This window comes from Suricata suricatta, chromosome 12, assembly GCF_006229205.1.
Source record: "Suricata suricatta isolate VVHF042 chromosome 12, meerkat_22Aug2017_6uvM2_HiC, whole genome shotgun sequence".
Lineage (NCBI taxonomy): Eukaryota > Metazoa > Chordata > Mammalia > Carnivora > Herpestidae > Suricata > Suricata suricatta.
In genome coordinates, this window is record NC_043711.1 from 50,118,422 (window position 1) to 50,123,906 (window position 5,485).

The following is a 5,485-nucleotide window of genomic DNA, read 5'->3' on the forward strand; positions in this document are numbered from 1 at the left end:
GGTAATGAATTAAATGTGATTGAGAGGCTGTAAGAAGGTTACAGTGGCCAACCATTTGGTCTGCCCAGGACCACTCAATCTTAGCACTACAGTTTCTGTGTCCTAAGAAACCTCTCAATTCTAGGCAGACTGGGATATTTGGCTACCCTTCAGGAAGATGATAGACAAATGTTGATGTGTGGATTTCCTTTTAAGTTTCAGGTTTAAAGCCAAAACTCTTGAAAATCGAGCATAAAGACCAGAAGAATGCTTACTACACCCCAGCTTATTTGGGGCATCTCAGCACAGAGTTTGAAATGCACAGGGAAGCTACCATACCAGCTCTGCAGCCCCACAACAAGCAGCAGTAAGGAGACAGAGGTCAGGAGGTAAGGGACTCAGTAGGGCAGTACTTCCCAAACTTTCATGTGCATGAAAATCATCAGGCAGTCCTATAAAAAGTAGCTCTTGACCCAGCAGCTCTGCAGTGGGCTTGAGAGGATGCTTTTCTAACAGGCTCCCAAGGTGACTCCAATGCTGGTAGTCAGGGATCACACGGAATAGCAAGGGTCCAGGGACAATTTTTAGAGGACAAACTTTAGATGCAAGGTGTAACTTCTCTCTTAGAATCCACAGGACTTTGGAAAAATCTCTTCTTTCATTTTCTTCCTTCTTCTTTCAATTTATCAGCTATAAAATGGGGTTAATAATATCGACACTTGAGGGAACACCCAGAAGTTCCACAGTATTTAGAAAGTGGGTTGTTGGCCGAGCCACCGAGCGTCCGACTTCGGCTCAGGTCATAGTCTTGTGAGTGAGAGCCCCACGTTGGGCTCTGTGCTGATGGCTCAGAGCCTGGAGCCTGCTTCACATTCTGTGTGTGTCTCTCTCTCTGCCCCTCCTCTGCTTGCACTCTTTCTCTGTCAAAAATAAACATTAAAATTTTTTGTTTTAATAACAAAAAGAATGAATGGGTTTTTTTATTAGGATCCCATGTAGCTTGGCATATATTGAGTCGACTGCATATTGGTTCTCTTTCCATCCCCATCTCCACCCAATTTTAACCTCTCCTTCTTCAAGGGCTCTGATCAGTGTCTTAAAGTGTATTTTTTTAAGTCTATTTATTAGAGAGAGAGGGGCAGAGAAAGTAAGAAGAGAGAGAGAATCCCAAGCAGCCACTGAACTGTCAGCACAGAGCCCAATGCAGGACTTGAACTCAGGAAACCATGAGATCTTGACCTGAGCTAAAATCGAGAGCCAAATGCTTATCTGACTGACCCGTCCAGGTGCCCCTCTGATCAGTTTCGTAACAGCACAGTCCTTCCTGTAGCAGTGGGCATTGTATTGCCTAATGTAGAGTAGGCATTGAATTGCCCACTAAAAAACTATTGGTGAATTGTTCAGAGATGTTGAGTAGAGGCATGTAAATACAAACAGTGCGGTTGTGTGTGGCCAGTTGTACCTTTAACTTAACTATTTGTGTCCCACGCAGAGACAAACCTCTTTTCTTTCAGATATGATGCTGGTAGTCAACTGTTTTTATTTCAAGGCAAAAAGAGAGCGAGGAGGGCGCCTGGGTGGCCTAGTCGGTTAAGCATCTGACTTCAGCTCAGGTCATCACCTCATGATTCCTGAGTTGGAGCCCCACTTCAGGCTCTGTGCTGACAGCTCAGAGCCTGGAGCCTGCTTTGGATTCTGTGTCTCCCTCTCTCTCTGCTCCTACCCCTGCTCTCATTCTCTCTCTCAAAATAAAATAAAGACATAAAAAATAAAAAAAAAAAGAGAGAGAGAAATACAAAGACCACAGGAAGACATTTTTTTAATTAGCCATCTCAGAATGCTGAGGTTGGAGGAACTGAGAAAAAGTACTAGACTCATAGATGGTCCTAGAAGCACTGGTTTTGGAACTAGAAATTCCTGAGTTTTAATCTGGCTCCATCAGTCACTATTGTGCATGACCCTGAGCAAATCACCACCCTTCTCTGTGCCTCAGTTATCTCACCTGTAAAATGGAGAGGATGATCCCTACCTGGTTGTTAGTGCCCCCTCCCTCCAAAAACATGCATCTGTGACTCCTGCCCACCTCTCAACAGTCTGCTTGGTGTCAGGCTTCCTCGGGAAAGCCAGGCCACGGGAGCAGGAGGCCCGTGGAGTGAGGCTGCAGGCTGGGGGCCAAAGGGCTCTGCATCTTTTTTTTTTTAATGTTTATTTATTTATTTTGAGAGAAAGAAAGAGAGCACAAGAGGGGGAGAGGCGGAGAGAGAGAAGGGATCCCAAGAAGGCTATTCGCCACTCCCCCCACCCCCTGTACCCTGGGCTCTGCATGTTTCATTGTTTAATTTGAGCCAACATTAAACCTTCAGGGGACTTCAAATAACATTCTAGAGTCACATCTCCCATGGAAAATGCATCAGATCTAAAAACACTGCTGCCCCTTCTAGCCACAGTTCTATACTCTCCTGTTCGCTATGGCCCTTATCCTTTGGGACACTGACAGCCATGGCTGCTCCACAGCCTCCCCACCCCGGCTGGGCCCCCGTGGGCCTTTGGCTTTGCATCCCCTTGCCCTTCCTCTGCATTCTGAGGTAACAGGTGGTGGCAGGCCCTCCGGCAGTCCTTACTGTGAGCCAAATATTGCCAAGAGCACTTTTGACATGGTAATCCTTATGCCCATGTTCTGAGGTAGATGCTATTATTAGCCTCCATCCTGTGAGTAAGGAAACAGTGGCGCAGAGATGCTAAATGAACTGCCCAAGGTCACACAGCTAGGAAGTGGTAGTGTTTGGATTTAAATTCAGGAGGCCTGGCTCCCAAGACTGTGTATGAACCACACCCCGCACTGTCTTCACCAGGACGGTTGAGTGCTGGCTCCTATTTTTTCCCAAACTAGCATTTGTTTTTCTGCTAATAAAAAAAGATATAAGCTTGGGTGCCTGGGTGGCTCAGTCAGTTGGGCGTCCGACTTTGGCTCGGGTCATGATCTCGTGGTGCGTGGGTTTGAGCCCCACATTGGGCTCTGTGCTGACAGCTCAGACTCTGGAGCCTGCTTCAGATTCTCCCTCTCTCTCTCTCTGACCCTCCCCCACTCACACCCACACACACTCTCTCTCTCTCTCAAAAATAAATAAACAGTAAAAAGTTTTTTAGAAAAAGATCTATGCTCATAAAAAATATACAGGAAGCTTTAAAGAAACAAGTGAACAAAAAGTCTCACATTTTCACTCCCCATCCCTCCTCAGAAGTAGCATTTTGAGGTCATCTCTGCAGATGTATGCAAAGATAAGTTATTTTTTAAAATGGGATAATAGGGTCCCCTGGGTGGCTCAGTTGGTTAAGTGTCCGACTTCGGCTCAGGTCATGATCTCACAGTTCATGGGTCCGAGCCCTGCATCAGGCTCTGTGCTGACAGCTAGCTCAGAGCCTGGAGCCTATCCTTGGATTCTATGTCTCCCTCTCTCTCTGACCCTCCCCTGCTCACGCTGTCTCTCTCTCTCTCTCAAAAATAAATTAAAACATTTTAAAGAAATAAATAAAATAAAAATGGGATAATGTTCCCATGAACCCAAAACATACAATGATGAGGGAACGATCCAGAACTCATACTTAGGACCCATTCAGCCTCTGCTCAGCTGTCCCAGCTCATCCTCTGCCTGTGTGACCCCTGGGCTGTTCATCTAATTTTCGGATTTCCTTCTGTAAAATAGGGGCTGATGATAGTCCAAGCTCACAGAACAGACCTTAACATTCAATAATTGGACATGAAAATCCTTAGTGTAGTTCTTGGCATCCAGAGAGTGCTCAAAAAAAGAAAAATTTGCTTCGATTATGATTATTCATGGCTGATGTATGCTCTTTAGGTCAGTGAGCCTCCAGCCCAAGGAAGATCAGGATTCTAGCCACGAAGAGAAGCAAAGAGGGAAGGGTGCACACGGTCTGAGGGGAAGTGTGGCATCATCATGAAAGCCTGTGGTCCAGATCTGGAGGCCCAGGAGCAGTTTAAAAAGTGAGGTGGGGGCGGGCTGGGGGCGAGGCGTGCAAGATACAGATTATGTAGGGGAGTGAGGGTAAGAGCTGGAGATGCTTCAAGAGTAAAGGCCAAAAAGAGCCTGAGGCCCTCTGATGGGAAGGATACTGTACTGAGTATACTTGTTCTCTGAGTCTGGAATAATCACCCAGCGCTGAAACTCCCAGGCCGCCACCTCCCTCCAAGTAAATAGGTGTTGCTATTCCAAGCAAGGCCTGTGATAAAAATACTTGCGTTGCTTTGGAGAGGTGTTGTTTTTTTTTTTTTTTTTTTTTTTTAAGCCATGAAAATAACAGGGCAGTAGGCTGTCTATTTTAGGTTGGGGCCTTTGGCTCGCTTTCAAAGTCACAGCCCAAATGAGATCTATTTAGAAACAGGTCAGTGCACACTCGCACGCGTTGATCGTCCAGTAGAACGAGCCTGGATGGGATACACCTAAGGGACTGTGGGGCCTGTACCCAAAGGGCAGAGTTGGAGGGAACTGGATTGCAGGCCATTGTTTACGCCCAAACATAACAGCGTAACAGCAAAGCCTGGCGTCTCCCTGGATGGGGGCGGGGGGGGGGGGGGATTGGGCAGAGCGCTCCCCACACCCCCCAGTTCTCAGGAGGCAGAGCCCCAGGTGGCCTTTCTCTCCACTTCTAGAATGCTGGATCAGTGTGGGGCTGGGATATGGGAATGCTCTCCACCTTCTCTATAAATCTGTGAGACCTGCAGCAGCGTTGAAACCCAGCGGGCACCAGGTGCTCTGGTGGGGCTCACCATGTGGAACCGGGCTGAAATTTTTTCATCCTCTGTGGACCAAAAGGGTGCCTTTGGGGACTGAGAAAGACACTCTGGAAAAGATGGTCTGAGGTGGAGTGAAAAGAACCTGAGCAGATTTAAGTTTGAATGTTGGTCCTGGCACTCTCTAGCTGTGGGAGGTAACTTCACCTCTCTGATCCCTTGTTTTCTTGTTAGTGAAATGGAGGTAATAAAGCAAACCTCATGAGACTGTTGTGAGGATTAAAGAAAGTAATGTGTTTTAAAGCATCTAGTATATAAAGAGTGGCCACCAAGTCTGGAAACACAGGAATTTTCTAAATAGATGGTTTATTGGTAACACATAACAAAATTCTGTATCTTTCCAGACTTTAGGGTCATTTCCTGGTAATAATAATTGGTAATAATAATTGCTAGCATTCGTATGGTACTTATCATGTGCCAGACACTGTTCTAAATGCTTTACATATATCCACTCATTAATTCTTCTTAATAACCTAGGAAGTAGGCACTACATGATCTGCATTTTACAGATAAGGAAACTGAGGCTTACTAGTCAAGTGACTTATCCAAGGCCACACAGCTAGCCAGTGGCAGAACCAAGAATCAAACCTGGGCAATTAACCATTGCACTATGTTAACCATAATGCTATACTTGCTTTTTCTAATACGAGAGATGTCTTGACATTCAGATGATGCCAGTAGGTGAACATAAAGTAA